Genomic DNA, 19,312 nt, shown 5'->3' on the forward strand with positions numbered 1-19,312 from the left:
AGAAAATAAACAAACTAATACCATTATTTATAACATGACATAATAATACCCATTACTAATAAGTGACACCAGTCCACAGATTCACAGACCCAGATCAAAAAAACTGATGAAAAAATTAGAAAAAGTAAATAAAAAGTAAAAAATGACTTATTTAAGAAAAATATTGTACGGCAAATACTCATTCAATCCATGTGGAGCAACAGTATCCAACTGAAAAATCCAGCACGCCTCACGTTTTCTCAAGAGTAACTCTCGATCTCCACCGCGCATGGGTTTAGGTACAGTGTCAATCAGCATACATCTCAATGTCGAGGGAGGATGCTTGAAATCCAGAAAGTGCTTTGGCACCGGTTTATCAGAACTAAGAGTCTGAAAAGCAGAGCGAATTGATGAACGATGGTTAGCCATTCTTTCACGGAATGGTCGCGTTGTCATTCCGATGTAGTATAACCCACATGGGCATGTAAGAAAATAGATCACAAAATCCATAGTACATAACAACTTGTGTCTAATAGTGATCCTCTTGCCGCTATGTGGGTGTGGGAAGTGCGTACCCACCAGTATTGATCTGCAAGTTATACAGTTTGGGCACTTAAAACACCCCACCTTGTTGCTCAGTAGCCACTGCTGTTGGTGTCCACTTGGTTGCCTAGTTGGGCGTAACAGTAATTGTCGAAGGCTTGGCCCCCTACGGTAGGCCATCACAGGAGGTTTACTGCTAATGCCCTTAAAGACAGTGTCAGATGCTATAATGCCCCAATGTTTACGAACAGACTTCGCACTGTAATGTGACGCCAGATCGAATGTACTTGGGTAAATCATACGTGTAGAATCCAATGGATACTTTTTAGTGGTTTGTGCATGTCTGGATCTAGCCTTTTTAAAACATCTACCGATAACATTCAGCAAGTAACCTCTTTCAACCAAACGATCACTCATTTCTTTTAACTGTATTTCAATGCGTGATTGCGTGGTATTATTCCGTAATACTCTCATAAATTCAGAGATAGGTAAACTCTCTTTGAGATTACTGGGATGATGGCTGGACGAGTGTAGTAACGTATTACGGTCTGTAGTTTTATGAAAAAGGGTAGATTGCAACTGGTTATCCTTCCAAAAAATGGTTACATCCAGAAAATTAATTGCATCTTTGTTGATCTGGGCCGTGAATCTAATGGGACTGTTAACTGCGTTCAGGTTGTCAACCATTAAATGAAAATCAGACTCAGTACCACGCCAGATGAAAAAAGGTCATCAATATAGCATTTATAATGGCAAATCTTATCTCCATACAAAGGCAATATGTGTTCCTGCTTGTAGAGACTCATGTACTGATTTGCGTACGACGGCGCGAGATTAGATCCCATCACCGTCCCCGCTATCTGCACATAGTATTTATTACCATAAGTGAAATGATTTTTAGTAAGAACAATCTCGGCCAGTTCTAGGAGAAATTCTATAGGGGGACCTACATGGTTGACCCTACTTAATACAGTTTTAAGTGACTCTAGACCCTCCTTATGTGGAATCACAGTATATAAGGATGTTACGTCCATAGTGGCCAGCCAATATTGATCACTTAGGTCAGTCAATGTAAGGGTTTTGCCAAGAAAATCAGATGTATCTCTAATATAACTTTCCATGGACATCACATGAGGTTGTAGGAAGCTGTCTAGAAACATCGCCAATGGCTGAAGGACAGATCCACGAGCAGATATAATGGGACTGCCAGGCAGGTTGGTTAAGGATTTATGCACTTTAGGCAATAAATATAATATAGGACATAGAGGATGTTCAACCTTCAAAAATGTGGCTATGCCCACATCCAACCAAAGGTGTTCTACAGCCCGGTCTACCACATAATCAACCAGTTTTTTCACATCATACATAGGATTGCATGATACTCGTCGATAGGTGCTGTCATCATCAAGCTGACGGCGCGCTTCAACATCGTATGCCCCCAGTCTTGAATGACCACAGCACCCCCCTTGTCAGCTAATTCTTCTTGCGGCCTCGCCCTCGCCATCTTGCTCTTGCCGCTTCATCTAATCGGATATCGGGTCCTTGGCCTACCCCTGTGGTCACAGGCTCTGCGTGGCCCCTCCCTAAAAAAGGAGTGCCACTAGGGGGTCTCAGCCTCCCTAATTCACCCTCTGCATTGGACTGTGAAGAGGAGGTGTCAAAACGAGCCGGTGACCTATATCGTGTTTGAGGAAATTTCCTTCGAGGAATGTTATCACCATGTAACCAACGGTATACCTGGTGATTCGTATAGTCTGTGTTAACAGTTGCCAATTTCTTTCTTTTAAATGTAATCAGATCTCTATGATAGGTATTAATGTTTACTTGGAGCTTAGCAACCCAATCATTAGATACATCGGCATTCAACATCAATAAATCAGTATTGTTGAATGTGCAGATGTCCTCCCGTACTTTAACAAGTTCACTGCTAACCTCCTCAATCACTAACAGAATGAGGTCTAGTGAACACTTATTAAGGACCCCACACCATTTTGTACAAAACGTCAGACTATTCCTGCCAATAGTAGGCACATTAGTGACTCGAAACCCCCGGGGGATTTTTTTATTTCTGTAATAGTCAGAGAGGAACAAGGATGTGTGTGATGTGCTGAAGTTGTCTCTATTCATGGTGACCTATTTGGACCTATGCTGTACCTTTGTCTTGGATTGCTGTACCTTGATAATGGTCTCTGTGTAGACCGAAACGTCGGTAACTTTTTTCTATCAAGCAACCCTGTATAATGAGCCATTGGCTGAATTAAATAAGTTGACCATCTCATATGTAGTGAGTGCCCTTACTCCATCCTTTATATATATATATATATATACACATATGCAGGAATGAGCCCGGCACTCAGGACAATAGGAGAAAAACTGTGGGTGCCCTCCTAAGAAAATGTACAAAGGGATCCTTCTGGCATTGGTGTATACCCAGCGTGAAACAAAGGAAGGCGGCACTCCAAAAGATGATGCAAGTCAACGTGTATTAATAATCCAACAACATATTAACATCCATGTGTCAACGTTCCTTTTCATCAGGACACATATATACACATGTGACATGGGAATTCTATTTACCTTAATCCAGCGTCTTCTTCCAGCGCCGAGTCTCTCTCCCTCAAGCGTCGGATCTTCCTCCAGAGCAGGGTCTGCCTCCCTCCAGCGTCGGGTCTCTCACTCCCTCCAGCATCGGGTCTCTCAGTCCCTCCAGCGTCGGGTCTCTCACTCCCTCCATCATCGGGTCTCTCACTCCCTCCAGCATTGGGTCGCTCACTCCCTCCAGCGTCGGGTCGCTCACTCCTTCCAGCGTCAGGTCTCTCAGTCCAGTCCCCAGTTAAATTCTATTAAGCAGCGCCGGGGTGAACTCTGAGAAGCGTCCCGTGTTTCACCACAAAATTGCTCCTCTCCTCCTTGCACAGCAGCTACGCATAGGGATTTCCTATGGAAGCGCATGCGCAGTAAAGATGTGTAATTATCACGATTGCGATAAAGAAAGGGGACACATCAGGAGAGGATTCGCTGGGACACAGCTTATTTGCAAGCTCTGTGACGGCTTCACAATTTTAATGAATCCAGGTGAAAAGAGCTGAATTCGAATGCAAATTCTATAATTATAAACGCATCACAACTGCAATGAAATTGTGGATTGTGATAAATAGAGCCCAAAGAGTGTTATTTATACAGTAGGATGCAGTTGCAATCTCTTTTATATTGGCAGGACCTCTAGGCCCCTAAAGTTCCGGATTGGGGAGCACTTGCGAAATATTCGCAAAGGGTTAGAAACCCATGCTCTCTCCAACCATTTAAAAAAATATCATAATAGCAACCCAGCTGACATAAGATGCTTCATGGGTCTACAAATCATTAAAGGTCATTGGCGGAGGAGAGATTTAGCTAAACAACTGGCAAAGGCTGAGATGAAAAATATCTTTGAATTAGGGACCTTGAACCCAGGGGCCCTTAACTTCGATTTTGAGGTCAAATGGTTTCTTTAACCCTGTCTGCACCATTTGCACATATATGTGATAAGTCAGCACTATTGCACTTTTTGCTGCATTGATGGACTTTTTAGTCCCTTTACCAGTGATTTTAATGCTTTACAAATATTGTTCTTTATATCTAATTTATTGTGTTTTATTTATTGAGGATCTTAATAATGGGATATTGTCTCACCTTGGACTGATACATTATGATTGCCCATTGCGCCTCCGGATATGACAGAATGTGAATAAAAGCTCTTGGTTGTGCATAGAAAACACTATGGCAATGACAGCACGCATTGAGAGTGATACCGGATATGATACGGTCGGGGAAGACAGTATCATGTTTATTGAAGAAATACAGACTATGCTAAGTTTAGCAATCTTCCGGAGATTCCGTATATGATGCAACACCTATAAGAAACACGTGTCCGCTGCCGCAAAGGATCATGGACAATGTAGCCGATTTATGTCTAGGAATCAGTTGCAGCATTGTGATTGGACTGTACCAATATTTAAGGACCATGGAGAGCTTTGAGCAACATTCACTACTGAAACATACCTTGGAAAATATCCCAGAACCAGGGGTCAAAACGCGTCAGTGGTAATACCATGTACTGACAGGTCTTGCAGAGCCGATTAGTCGGGGAGGTGAGCGGTGTCCAGTGGAACACCCAGGATTTTCACTGATGCATTACCATCACACGCTCAATGAGAACTGCCCATTGACAGTTCTCTCTGCCATTCGGTAATTGCAATCCTATAAGTCTATGTTGGACACCCCGTCTAGGGGATGAATGCTGCGATTTTGTCTTGATGTTTTAATGTAATATACTGTATCTCTTGTTGTTTATTAAACTGTGCCTCACTATCTACACCTTTCTTATTGTTTTGAGTATAACCACGTCCTAAGAGAGGATTTATCTCTAAGGACTACTACATGATATACATATCACAATTGAAGTGATTGGAAGTTGCCAAAGGGACATACCCTGGAGGAATTTTATACTAAGATCAGGTTATGTGATTTCTGCTTTTTCATTTTGTGACATTTATTGGTGGGGGTTTGGGATACCTACTATAGAAATTACTTTTACCTGCTGCATTAGAATTTGCACACATATTCACTTTCTTCACTATTCATTCACCAGAGATTTTCACCAACCTATGTGATAAAAGGAGTGGCAATACATTGAAGATTAAAATTGACACCGGTGCCAAATGCAACATATTGTCCAGGACCCTGCTGCACAAAACCAGCCTGCAGGCAACAATAGACCACACAGACACTGTAAACCTTGGGGCATATGGGGGTAAAATTATTAAGACCATGGGCACCAGTACTACACTACTCAACTGCACTAAGGACACCCTGGCCTGGTGGCCAACAAGAGCAGGGCCAGTGACCTGCTCTATTGGTCCATTATGTTTCATGATATTGAGATGGAGGTCTCTGTTTGTGGCCCATGCACGACCTGTCACTTACACCAACTCTGCATTTACATGACATCCCAAATCTTCCGTGGTCTGTTACCGCTGCTGATGTTTTTGTATGGAGGGGTAAGGAGTAACTGGTTCTCATAGACTCTTACTCAGGATGGTCTGAGATCAATCATTTACCCACTCTTACCAGCACCACAATCTACAGCTATCACTCAAAATGACCTGTCGCCCATGCCGTACCTGTATACCACCAATTCGGGATGCATATGCTAGTCTAATACCTGATTTCAGGACTTTGTTATATAACCACCCCCATCCATTTTCTCTCTCTTCATTATTATCCTTTTATTGTGTTAACCCTTTTTCACTATCTTCATAAAGGGTGGGATGTAGATGTGTATCCTGCAAGGACCCTGCAGAATGATACTTTCTCTGGGGCTATGCATGCTGGGAGGGAGTGTCCTGTTTGCTAGTCAGTTCTGTTCCTGATGTGAGACTGATTAAAAGGTGTTCTGCTGCATTCCAGAGTCCATGGGGTAAATTTACTAAGATTCAAGATGGTCCCGATTTTCAATTAGATTAATCTCGCTGGAACTCGCCAAAGCTCGGGGGGATTTAATCACTTTTTAACTCTCAAATTTACCAACTGGCGATTTGAGGCAAATCAAGTTGGCCAATTATGAAGCAGAACGAGATATCTCTCCTGGGTATCTCATTTTGCAGGAGATTACTCACCCGAGATAGCATAGTTTTCTCTCTGCAAATCTCTCCAGAGCAAGCAGCCTGCACATATCATGTGCAGGCTGCTGGTGTGTTAGGCCTGTAAAAAACAGGGTAAATTCTTTAAAAAAATGTGTGCCCCCCCCAAAAAAAAAGCATAACCAGCCCTGGACTTGTCAGCTTGTCCTGGTAGCTAAAATTATTGGGAACAAAATGAGTAGGGTTCCATCGTAATTTAGGTACCAGCACCAGGCTGCTGGCCAGTCCTGGTTTCAATATAGGGGGAAAAAAATTGCGTAGGGGTCTACCTATATTTAAAACCAGCACCAGACCCAAAACGACCGGGGTTTAATGCCACTGCCCGGAGACCCTTTTACTGGGTCTCCAGGGCCAAAGCATTATCACCCCAAGCTGCTCAGGCCAAGCTGAGGATCTCAGGGGAGATGGGCACCCCCTAAAAAAGGTGTCCTCCCTCTCCTGAAACCCCAGGCTTGGTCTGAAGCTCTCTGATTTGGGCAGAGAGTTTTCAGTCATCTCCCCCGAGTTTGTCATCCCGATTCTTGGTTGATTTGAGAGATGTATATGTTAGGTGAAAAGTACTTCCAATTTGCCCAATGGTGAGCTGATTCGCGTTAGCTGTCTCCCCCGAGTTTTACGAGTGATAATAGAAAAATCTCTCTCTATCTCACCTGACTTTACCTTTAGTAAATTTGCAAGATGAAAATCAACCCTTAAATCACCCGAGATTGACATCTCGACCAATCTCGATTTTTAGTATATTTACCCCCATGAATCTTAACTGATTTGCAGCACATCTACATGTAGGATCCAACAGACAGGTTCCTCTAATATGTAGAAATTAGGTACATAAAGCCAAAAGGACATAACATACTAACAATAGCCAAGCAAGGAAGATGTGCAAAACACCTCTATTTAAAAGGAAATCATTATCACATGAGCTACAGCTGGAGATAATTACTAAGGCTCATAACAGATCTCCACAGCAGCCAATGGTGGTAGAATTACAGAAAGCATACCCCATGTGGAATTTCATAGTGGCCACTATATGTGGAATTGGGTAAACAAAAATAAAATCAGGACTGTGACAATGTGCTTATAATGAGGTGGTTGGTGTACAAATTACAGGGGTGTGCTTATAATGAAGTGGTTGGTGTATAATGTACAGGGGTCTTCTTATAATGAGGTGGTTGGTGTATAATGTACATTGGTCTTCTTATAATGAGGTGGTTGGTGTACAAATTACAGGGGTATGCTTATAATGAGGTGGTTTGAGTACAAAGTAAAGGGGTATGCTTATAATGAGGTGGTTGGTGTATAATGTACAGGGGTCTTCTTATAATGAGGTGGTTGGTGTATAATGCACAGGGGAATGCTAATAATGAGGTGGTTGGTGTATATTATTACCAGTTATTTATATAGCGCACACATATTCTGCAACACTTTACAGAGAATATTTGGTCATTCACATCAGTCCCTGCCCCAGTGGAGCTTACAATATATATTCCCTATCACCTGCTTACACACATACACACTAGGGTTAATTTGTGTTGGGAGCCAATTAACCCACCAGTATATTTTTTGGAGTGTGAGAGGAAACCGAAGTACCCGGGAGAACCCACGCAAGCACAGGGAGAATATACAACCTCTGCACAGGTAGGGCCTATGGTGGGAATCGAACCCATGACCTCAGTGCTGTGATGCAGTAATGTTAATCATCACACCGTCATTGCTGCCCCTGTATAAAGTACAGGGGTGTGCTTATAATGAGGTGGTTGGTGTATAAAGTACAGGGGTGTGCTTATAATGAGGTGGTTGGTGTATAAAGTACAGGGGTGTGCTTATAATGAGGAGGTTGGTGTATAAAGTACAGGGGTAAGCTAATTATGAGGTGGTTGGTGTATAAAGTACAGGTGTATGCTTATAATGAGAAGGTTGGTGTATAAAGTACAGGGGTATGCTTATAATGAGGTGGTTGGTGTATAAAGTACAGGGCTGTGCTTATAATGAGGTGGTTGGTGTATAAAGTACAGGTGTATGCTTATAATGAGGAGGTTGGTGTATAAAGTACAGGTGTATGCTTATAATGAGGTGGTTGGTGTATAAAGTACAGGGGTGTGCTTATAATGAGGTGGTTGGTGTATAAAGTACAGGGGTGTGCTTATAATGAGGTGGTTGGTGTATAAAGTACGGGGTGTGCTTATAATGAGGTGGTTGATGTATAAAGTACAGGGGTATGCTTATAATGAGGAGGTTGGTGTATAAAGTACAGGGGTATGCTTATAATGAGGAGGTTGGTGTATAAAGTACAGGGGTGTGCTTATAATGAGGTGGTTGGTGTATAAAGTACAGGGGTATGCTTATAATGAGGTGGGTGGTGTATAAAGTACAGGGGTACGCTTATAATGAGGTGGTTGATGTATAAAGTACAGGGGTATGCTTATAATGAGGAGGTTGGTGTTTTAAGTACAGGGGTACGCTTATAATGAGGTGGTTGATGTATAAAGTACAGGGGTAGGCTTATAATGAGGTGGGTGGTGTATAAAGTACAGGGGTAGGCTTATAATGAGGTGGGTGGTGTATAAAGTACAGGGGTACGCTTATAATGAGGTGGTTGATGTATAAAGTACAGGGGTAGGCTTATAATGAGGTGGGTGGTGTATAAAGTACAGGGGTACGCTTATAATGAGGTGGTTGGTGTATAAAGTACAGGGGTAGGCTTATAATGAGGTGGTTGGTGTATAAAGTACAGGGGTAGGCTTATAATGAGGTGGGTGGTGTATAAAGTACAGGGGTACGCTTATAATGAGGTGGTTGATGTATAAAGTACAGGGGTATGCTTATAATGAGGAGGTTGGTGTATAAAGTACAGGGGTATGCTTATAATGAGGTGGTTGGTGTATAAAGTACAGGGGTAAGCTTATAATGAGGTGGGTGGTGTATAAAGTACAGGGGTACGCTTATAATGTGGTGGTTTCTGTATGTACAGAATCAGAATTACCTTTATTTCCAAGTATAAAAAAATTACATGGAATTTGACTCTGGTTTTCACTGGCCAAGTACTTAGTTGAACACATCAGTCATGCATTCACAATATACAAAAACCATAATAAAAGATTTACACAGTAAACATATAAGATAAAACAGTTACACTATAATGAGCTGCATCTAGTTAGGAGTTAAGCAACAAAATTCCCTGCGTGAAGAAACTCTTTAAATGTCTGGAGGTCTTAACCAGGCAAGATCTGTAACTAGACTTTTTGGTGCCCTGTGCCAGAAAAATCATTGGTGCCCACCCCATTTTTTAAAATGGGACATAATGCACCCAACAAAGGGGAATTGTCTCATGTGGAAGGGCCAGGAGAGAGATAGGGGAGGCCAGGAGATGCTGGGGATGAAATAAGAGGAAGTTACAAGTGAGAATGATAATAAACCGAAAATTGACAGGCCTTAACAGCGCCCCTTGTCCTGTGGTGCCCTGTGCCATAGCACAGGCCACACTACCCTAGTTATGGCCCTGATCTGTATCGCCTGCCATATGGGAGCAGCCGAAACAGACCATGACTGGGGTGGGCTTCATCCGCCACATATTTCCGGATCGTTTCCTAACCCTAGAGAGGGATAATTAATGAATAGGAGGAAGATTAACTCTTATGATCCTATGATTAACTCCTATGAGCCTTCATTTGTATACAGAGACAAAAGCAATGGGGAGAGAACACAACCTTGAGGAGCCCCAATGCTAATCCTCTGTACAGTTGAGGCAAATTCTCCCATTTCTACGTACTGTTTCCTGTCTGAAAGGAAATCTATAATCCAGCGGCAGGTTAGATATAGGAACCTCCAATTTAATCATTTTGGGTAACAGCATTTCAGAGATGATTGTGTTGAACGCAGAACTAAAGTCCACGAACAGGACCCTCATTTAGGTACTTGGCAAATCAAGGTGCTGCAAAATATAATGCAGACCCATATTTACTGCATCCTCCACTGATCTATTTGCTCTATAGGCAAACTGCAATGGGTGTAGGAGGGAACCAGTCATCCTCTTCAGACCACAGGTCTTCATGACCACAGACGTAAGAGCAATTGGTCTGTAGTCATTTAAACCAGTGATGAATGACTTTTTAAGGACTGACACAATTTTTTAACTCTTAAAGCAAGAAGGAACCACACACTCTTCCAGGGATCTGTTAAAGATACCTGTAAAGACTGGAGCCAGCTGTTCCACACAGATTTTCAGGACAGATGGAGACACTGTCTCTGGACCTCAACCCTTTGAACAACCTGACCACATTCATCCTGACTAGGGGTGAGCGGGTTCGGATTTCTGAAATCCGAACCCCCCCGAGCCCCCCCGATCCGAGTCCGATCCGAGTCAGGCTCGACTTTTCCCGCCTGACTCGGATCTGACATCGAGGCAAAACGTCATCATCCCGCCTTCCGAGTCTCGCGGGTTTTGGATCCTATATAAGGTACCCGCGTCGGCGCCATTTTCTCACTCGGCTGTGGACAGTGAAGAGGGAGGGTGGGAGTTAGTGCTGTGTAGTGTAGTGTAGTGTAGTGCTGCTGTTGTCCACTACTTCAAAGTCCATAGGGGCTGGCTGTGTTGTGCTGTGCTGCTGTTGTTAATAGGGGCTGTGTCCACTACTTCAAAGTCCATAGGGGCTGGCTGGACTGTGTTGTGCAGTCAGTTCTCCATAGGGGCTGTGTCCACTCCAAAGTCCTGTGCAGTGTCCCAGTCCTAAAGGGGTGCTGTAGTGTTGTCCAGGGGGTGCTCTGTCCATCAGGGGTGCTCCCCCCAAGTGCTAAAAAAATAATATATTTTCTGTGTTTGTGAATTGTGTGCGCAGTAGCCGCACGTGCATCAACAAAGTAGTGCCAAGCGTGCGCCTGTGTCATAAGTAAAGGGCCGGCTGGCTTGACCGTTAAGGGTGCTGTAACCCCCGAAAGTACACTCCAGTCCAAACCAAAAAAAAAATTATTTTCTGTGTTTGTGAATTGTGTGCGCAGTAGCCGCACGTGCATCAACAAAGTAGTGCCAAGCGTGCGCCTGTGTCATAAGTAAAGGGCCGGCTGGCTTGACCGTTAAGGGTGCTGTAACCCCCGAAAGTACACTCCAGTCCAAACCAAAAAAAAAATTATTTTCTGTGTTTGTGAATTGTGTGCGCAGTAGCCGCACGTGCATCAACAAAGTAGTGCCAAGCGTGCGCCTGTGTCATAAGTAAAGGGCCGGCTGGCTTGACCGTTAAGGGTGCTGTAACCCCCGAAAGTACACTCCAGTCCAAACCTAAAAAAAAATTATTTTCTGTGTTTGTGAATTGTGTGCGCAGTAGCCGCACGTGCATCAACAAAGTAGTGCCAAGCGTGCGCCTGTGTCAAAAGTAAAGGGCCGGCTGGCTTGACCGTTAAAGGGTGCTGTAACCCCCGAAAGTACACTCCAGTCCAAACCAAAAAAAAATTATTTTCTGTGTTTGTGAATTGTGTGCGCAGTAGCCGCACGTGCATCAACAAAGTAGTGCCAAGCGTGCGCCTGTGTCATAAGTAAAGGGCCGGCTGGCTTGACCGTTAAGGGTGCTGTAACCCCCGAAAGTACACTCCAGTCCAAACCTAAAAAAAAATTATTTTCTGTGTTTGTGAATTGTGTGCGCAGTAGCCGCACGTGCATCAACAAAGTAGTGCCAAGAGTGCCCCTGTGTCATAAGTAAAGGGCCGGCTGGCTTGACTGTTAAAGGGTGCTGTAACCCCCGAAAGTACACTCCAGTCCAAACCAAAAAAAAATTATTTTCTGTGTTTGTGAATTGTGTGCGCAGTAGCCGCACGTGCATCAACAAAGTAGTGCCAAGCGTGCGCCTGTGTCATAAGTAAAGGGCCGGCTGGCTTGACCGTTAAAGGGTGCTGTAACCCCTGAAAGTACACTCCAGTCCAAACCAAAAAAAAATTATTTTCTGTGTTTGTGAATTGTGTGCGCAGTAGCCGCACGTGCTTCAACAAAGTAGTGTCAAGCGTTCGCCTGTGTCATAAGTAAAGGGCCGGCTGGCTTGACCGTTAAGGGTGCTGTAACCCCCGAAAGTACACTCCAGTCCAAACCAAAAAAAAAATTATTTTCTGTGTTTGTGAATTGTGTGCGCAGTAGCCGCACGTGCATCAACAAAGTAGTGCCAAGCGTGCGCCTGTGTCATAAGTAAAGGGCCGGCTGGCTTGACCGTTAAGGGTGCTGTAACCCCCGAAAGTACACTCCAGTCCAAACCTAAAAAAAAATTATTTTCTGTGTTTGTGAATTGTGTGCGCAGTAGCCGCACGTGCATCAACAAAGTAGTGCCAAGCGTGCGCCTGTGTCATAAGTAAAGGGCCGGCTGGCTTGACCGTTAAAGGGTGCTGTAACCCCCGAAAGTACACTCCAGTCCAAACCAAAAAAAAATTATTTTCTGTGTTTGTGAATTGTGTGCGCAGTAGCCGCACGTGCATCAACAAAGTAGTGCCAAGCGTGCGCCTGTGTCATAAGTAAAGGGCCGGCTGGCTTGACCGTTAAGGGTGCTGTAACCCCCGAAAGTACACTCCAGTCCAAACCTAAAAAAAAATTATTTTCTGTGTTTGTGAATTGTGTGCGCAGTAGCCGCACGTGCATCAACAAAGTAGTGCCAAGAGTGCCCCTGTGTCATAAGTAAAGGGCCGGCTGGCTTGACCGTTAAAGGGTGCTGTAACCCCCGAAAGTACACTCCAGTCCAAACCAAAAAAAAATTATTTTCTGTGTTTGTGAATTGTGTGCGCAGTAGCCGCACGTGCATCAACAAAGTAGTGCCAAGCGTGCGCCTGTGTCATAAGTAAAGGGCCGGCTGGCTTGACCGTTAAAGGGTGCTGTAACCCCTGAAAGTACACTCCAGTCCAAACCAAAAAAAAATTATTTTCTGTGTTTGTGAATTGTGTGCGCAGTAGCCGCACGTGCATCAACAAAGTAGTGTCAAGCGTTCGCCTGTGTCATAAGTAAAGGGCCGGCTGGCTTGACCGTTAAGGGTGCTGTAACCCCCGAAAGTACACTCCAGTCCAAACCAAAAAAAAAATTATTTTCTGTGTTTGTGAATTGTGTGCGCAGTAGCCGCACGTGCATCAACAAAGTAGTGCCAAGCGTGCGCCTGTGTCATAAGTAAAGGGCCGGCTGGCTTGACCGTTAAGGGTGCTGTAACCCCCGAAAGTACACTCCAGTCCAAACCTAAAAAAAAATTATTTTCTGTGTTTGTGAATTGTGTGCGCAGTAGCCGCACGTGCATCAACAAAGTAGTGCCAAGCGTGCGCCTGTGTCATAAGTAAAGGGCCGGCTGGCTTGACCGTTAAAGGGTGCTGTAACCCCCGAAAGTACACTCCAGTCCAAACCAAAAAAAAATTATTTTCTGTGTTTGTGAATTGTGTGCGCAGTAGCCGCACGTGCATCAACAAAGTAGTGCCAAGCGTGCGCCTGTGTCATAAGTAAAGGGCCGGCTGGCTTGACCGTTAAGGGTGCTGTAACCCCCGAAAGTACACTCCAGTCCAAACCAAAAAAAAATTATTTTCTGTGTTTGTGAATTGTGTGCGCAGTAGCCGCACGTGCATCAACAAAGTAGTGCCAAGCGTGCGCCTGTGTCATAAGTAAAGGGCCGGCTGGCTTGACCGTTAAAGGGTGCTGTAACCCCCAAAGTACACTCCAGTCCAAACCAAAAAAAAATTATTTTCTGTGTTTGTGAATTGTGTGCGCAGTAGCCGCACGTGCATCAACAAAGTAGTGCCAAGAGTGCGCCTGTGTCATAAGTAAAGGGCCGGCTGGCTTGACCGTTAAGGGTGCTGTAACCCCCGAAAGTACACTCCAGTCCAAACCCAAAAAAAATTATTTTCTGTGTTTGTGAATTGTGTGCGCAGTAGCCGCACGTGCATCAACAAAGTAGTGCCAAGCGTGCGCCTGTGTCATAAGTAAAGGGCCGGCTGGCTTGACCGTTAAAGGGTGCTGTAACCCCCAAAGTACACTCCAGTCCAAACCAAAAAAAAATTATTTTCTGTGTTTGTGAATTGTGTGCGCAGTAGCCGCACGTGCATCAACAAAGTAGTGCCAAGAGTGCGCCTGTGTCATAAGTAAAGGGCCGGCTGGCTTGACCGTTAAAGGGTGCTGTAACCCACAAAGTACACTCCAGTCCGAACCAAAAAAATTTTTATTTTCTGTGTTTAGCCGCACGTATATATCAAATCGATATAACATAAATGGAGGACCAAACTTTCTCCGATAAAAATAAAATAGAGAAAGATCAAGAACCACTTCCTCCTAGTGCTGAAGCTGCTGCCACTAGTCATGACATAGACGATAACATGCCATCAACGTCGTCTGCCAAGGCCGATGCCCAATGTCATAGTAGAGGGCACATACAATCCCAAATGGCAAAGTTCAGGAAAATGACCTTGAAAAAGACATTTAAATCAGCTGAAGAGAAACGTAAACTTGCCAATATGCCATTTACGACACGGAGTGGCAAGGAACGGCTAAGGTCGATCCCTAGTATGTTCATGACTAGTGGTTCAGCTTCACATGACGATGGAAGCACTCCTCCCACTAAAAAAATCAAAAGAGTTAAGCTGGCAAAAGCACAGCGAAGAACTGTGCTTTCTAAGAAGATATCACAAATCCCCAAAGAGAGTCCAAGTGTGGTGGTGGTTGCGATGCCTGACCTTCCCAGCACTGGACCGGAAGAGGTGGCTCTTTCCACCATTTGCACGCCCCCTGCAAGTGCTGAAAGGAGCACCCACAGTCCACTTGCTGATATGCAAATTGAAGATGTCACTGTTGAAGTACAACAGGATGAGGATACTGGTGTAGCTGGCGCTGAGGAGGAAGTTGGCGAGGAGGATTCTGATGGTGATGTGGTTTGTTTAAATCAGGCTCCGGGGGAGACAGTTGTTGTCCGTGGGATGAAAAAGCCCATCACGGTCATGCCTGGGCAGAAGACCAAACATTCCACCTCTTTGGTCTGGCAATATTTCTATCCAAATCCGGACAACAACTGTCTTGCCATATGTACCATATGTAAAGGTGAAATAAGTAGGGGTAGGGACGTCAACCACCTAGGAACATCCTCCCTTATACGGCACCTGCAGCGCGTTCATAAAAAGTTACTGTCAAGTTCAGAAACTTTGGCTCAGACCGTAAGCAGTCCAGGGACACCTAAATCCTGTTGTCCTGTTGTATCCAAGCGCCTGCAAACCACACCGTCAACTCCCTCCTCGTCAATTTCCTCCTTAGTCAGGATCGGAAGTAGTCCTGCAGGCCATATCACTGGCATGACTGACTCTCCTATCCGGGATTCCTCCGGAGGATCCTGCATTGCTACGCCTACTGCTGCCGCTGCTGCTGTTGCTGCTGCTGCTGGGAGTCGTTCATCATCCCAGAGAGGAAGTAGGAACACCACTACTTTTACTAAACAATTGACCCTCCAACAGTCCTTAGCGAGGAGGATGAAGTACGACAGCAGTCATCCTGAAGCAAAACGTATAACTGAGGCCTTGACTGCTATGTTGGTGTTAGACGTGCGTCCGGTATCCGCCATTAGTGCAGTGGGATTTAGACAATTGATGGAGGTAGTGTGTCCCCGGTTCCAAATCCCGTCTAGATTCCACTTCACTAGGCAGGCGATACCGAGACTGTACAGAAACGTCAGAAAAAGTGTCCTCAGTGTCCTGAAAAATGCCGTTGTACACAATGTCCACTTAACCACGGACATGTGGACAAGTGGAACAGGGCAGACTAAGGACTATATGACTGTGACAGCCCACTGGGTAGATGTATCACCTTACGCAGCAACAGCAGCAGCGTCACCAGTAGCAGCATCTCAGAAACGCCAGCTCGTTACAAGGCAGGCTACGCTGTGTTTCACCGGTTTCAGTAAGAGGCACACCGCCGACAACCTCTTAGAGAAACTGAGGGAAATCATCGCCCAGTGGCTTACCCCACTTAGACTCTCCTGGGGATTTGTGATATCTGACAACGCCACCAATATTGTGCGGGCATTACATCTGGGCAAATTCCAGCACGTCCCATGTTTTGCTCACACAATAAACTTGGTGGTGCAGAATTTTCTGAAAAGCGACAGGGGCGTGCAGGAGACGCTTTGGGTGGCCCGAAAAATTTCTGGCCACTTTCGCCATTCAGCGACTGCGTGCCGAAGACTGGAGCGCCAGCAAACACTCTTGAACCTGCCCCGCCATCACCTGAAGCAAGAGGTTGTGACGCGGTGGAACTCAACCCTCTATATGCTTCAGAGGATGGAGGAGCAGCAAAAGGCCATACAAGCCTATACATCCACCTATGACATAGGCAAAGGAGGGGGTATGCACCTGACTCAAGCGCAGTGGAGAATGATTTCCGTGTTGTGCAAGGTTCTTCAGCCCTTCGAACTTGCCACACGTGAAGTCAGTTCAGACACTGCCAGCTTGAGTCAGGTCATTCCCCTCATCAGGCTTTTGCAGAAGCAGCTGGAGAAAGTGAAGGAGGAGCTAAGACGGAGCGATTCCGCTCGGCATGTGGGACTTGTGGATGAAGCCCTTCATTCGCTTTGCCAGGATTCCAGGGTGGTCAATCTGTTGAAATCAGACCACTACATTTTGGCCACCGTGCTCGATCCTAGGTTTAAAGCCTATGTGGTGTCTCTCTTTCCGGCCGACACAAGCCTGCAGAGGTGCAAAGACCTGCTGGTGAACACACTGTCAGCTGAAGCGGAACGTGACACGTCAACGGCTCCTTCTTCATTTTCTCCCGCAACTGGGGCTGCCAGGAAAAAACTTAGGTATCCTAAGCAACCCGCTGGCGGTGATGCAGGGCAGGCAGGACCAAGTTTGGACATCTGGTCCGGACTGAAGGACCTGGCAACAATTTCTGACATGTCTACTGTCACTGCATATGATACTGTCACCATTGACAGAATGGTGGAGGATTACATCGGTGACAGCATCCAAGTAGGCATGTCAGACAGTCCATACCTGTACTGGCAGGAAAAAGAGGCAATTTGGAGGCCCCTGTACAAACTGGCTCTATTTTACCTGAGTTGCCCCCCCTCCAGTGTGTACTCCGAAAGAGTGTTTAGTGCAGCCGGGAACCTTGTCAGCGAAAGGCGTAGGAGGTTGCTTCCACAGAATGTGGAGAAGATGATGTTCATCAAAATGAATTATCAGCTCTTCCAGGGAGACCAGCCTCCAGAAGGTACAGAGGGACCTGTGGTGGTGGATTCAAGTGGGGACGAGTTAATACTTTGTGAGGATGAGGATGTACACACTGAAGAGGGTGAGGAATCGGTGGATGAGGAGGATGAGGATGACATCTTGCCTCCGTAGAGCCAGTTTGTGCAGGGACACATTAATTGCCAGCTTGTTTTGTGGGGGCCCAAACGAACCAATCATTTCAGCCACAGTTGTGTGGCAGACCCTGGCGCTGAAATGATTGATTTGTTAAAGTGTGCATGTCCTGTTTATACAACATAAGGGTGGGTGGGAGGGCCCAAGGACAATTCCATCTTGCACCTCTTTTTTTCTTTGCATTATGTACAGTTTGGGGCCTAGTTTTTCTAACTGCCATCCTGCCTGCCACTGCAGTGTCACTCCTAGATGGGTCACGTGTTTGTGCCGCCCACTCGTGTCGCTTAGCATAGTCATCCAGCTACCTCGGTGCAACCTTTTGGACATAAAAACACTATTGTGAGGTGTGAGGTGTTCAGAATAGACTGGAAATGAGTGGAAATTAAGGTTATTGAGGTTAATAATAGCATAGGAGCAGAAAAACCTACAAATTCTGTGATTTTAGCTGTTTTTATGCTTTTTTTCAAAAAAATACAGATCCAAAACACAAAACCCAGAACCCAAAACACGGAAGGGTGGTTTTGGCAAAACCAATCCAGATCCAAAACACGAAGAAAGATCCAGATCCAAAACCAAAACACAAAACACGAAAAGTGGCCGGTGCACACCCCTAATCCTGACTAACCTGAAACCCTGGGAAACTGCCCCTAATGTGCAGGGGTACACTAATAATCAGGTGTTTGGTGTACAATGTACAGGGGTATGCTTATAATTAGGTGGTTGGTGTATAAAGTACAGCAGTATGCTTATGAAGAGGTGGTTGATGTAGAAGGAACTGTTGCATTCTTATAATGATATGGCTGGTGTATAAAGTACAGCGGTATGCTAATAATCAGGTGTTTGGTGTATAATGTACAGTGGTATGCTTATAATTAGGTGGTTGGTGTATAAAGTACAGTGGTATGTTTATAATAACATGGTTGGTGTATAAAGTACAGCGGTATGCTAATAATCAGGTGTTTGGTGTATGAAGTACAGGGATACACTAATAACACAGGTCTGTACTAGGGGTGTGCACCGGCCACTTTTCGTGTTTTGTGTTTTGGTTTTGGATCTGGATCTTTCTTCGTGTTTTGGATCTGGATTGGTTTTGCCAAAACCACCCTTCCGTGTTTTGGGTTCTGGGTTTTGTGTTTTGGATCTGTATTTTTTTGAAAAAAAGCATAAAAACTGCTAAAATCACAGAATTTGTAGGTTTTTCTGCTCCTATGCTATTATTAACCTCAATAACCTTAATATCCACTCATTTCCAGACTATTCTGAATACCTCAAACCTCACAATAGTGTTTTTATGTCCACCCACCCTTATGTTGTATAAACAGGACATGCACACTTTAACAAACCAATCATTTCAGCGCCAGGGTCTGCCACACAACTGTGGCTGAAATGATTGGTTCGTTTGGGCCCCCACAAAACAAGCTGGCAATTTATCTGTCCCTGCACAAACTGGCTCTACGGAGGCAAGATGTCATCCTCATCCTCCTCATCCACCGATTCCTCACCCTCTTCAGTGTGTACATCCTCATCCTCACAGAGTATTAATTCGTCCCTGCTGGAACCACAGGTCCCTCTGTACGTTCTGGAGGCTGGTCTCCCTGGAAGAGTTGATAATTCATTTTATGAACATCATCTTCTCCACATTTTGTGGAAGCAACCTCCTACGCCTTTCGCTGACAAGGTTCCCGGCTGCACTAAACACTCTTTCGGAGTACACACTGGAGGGGGGGCAACTCAGGTAAAATAGAGCCAGTTTGTACAGGGACCTC

The 19,312-nt window shown here is 44.9% G+C and overlaps 1 protein-coding gene across 2 annotated transcripts in view; it reads left to right on the forward strand.

Annotated features, from left to right (window-relative positions):
- The window catches only part of LOC148507439 (NXPE family member 3-like), a 188,502-nt gene that overhangs the window by 56,364 nt on the left and 112,826 nt on the right, over nucleotides 1-19,312 (forward strand). The window lies entirely within an intron of this gene.

This window comes from Taudactylus pleione, unplaced genomic scaffold (genome assembly GCF_031769625.1).
Source record: "Taudactylus pleione unplaced genomic scaffold, aTauple2 ptg000393l, whole genome shotgun sequence".
Lineage (NCBI taxonomy): Eukaryota > Metazoa > Chordata > Amphibia > Anura > Myobatrachidae > Taudactylus > Taudactylus pleione.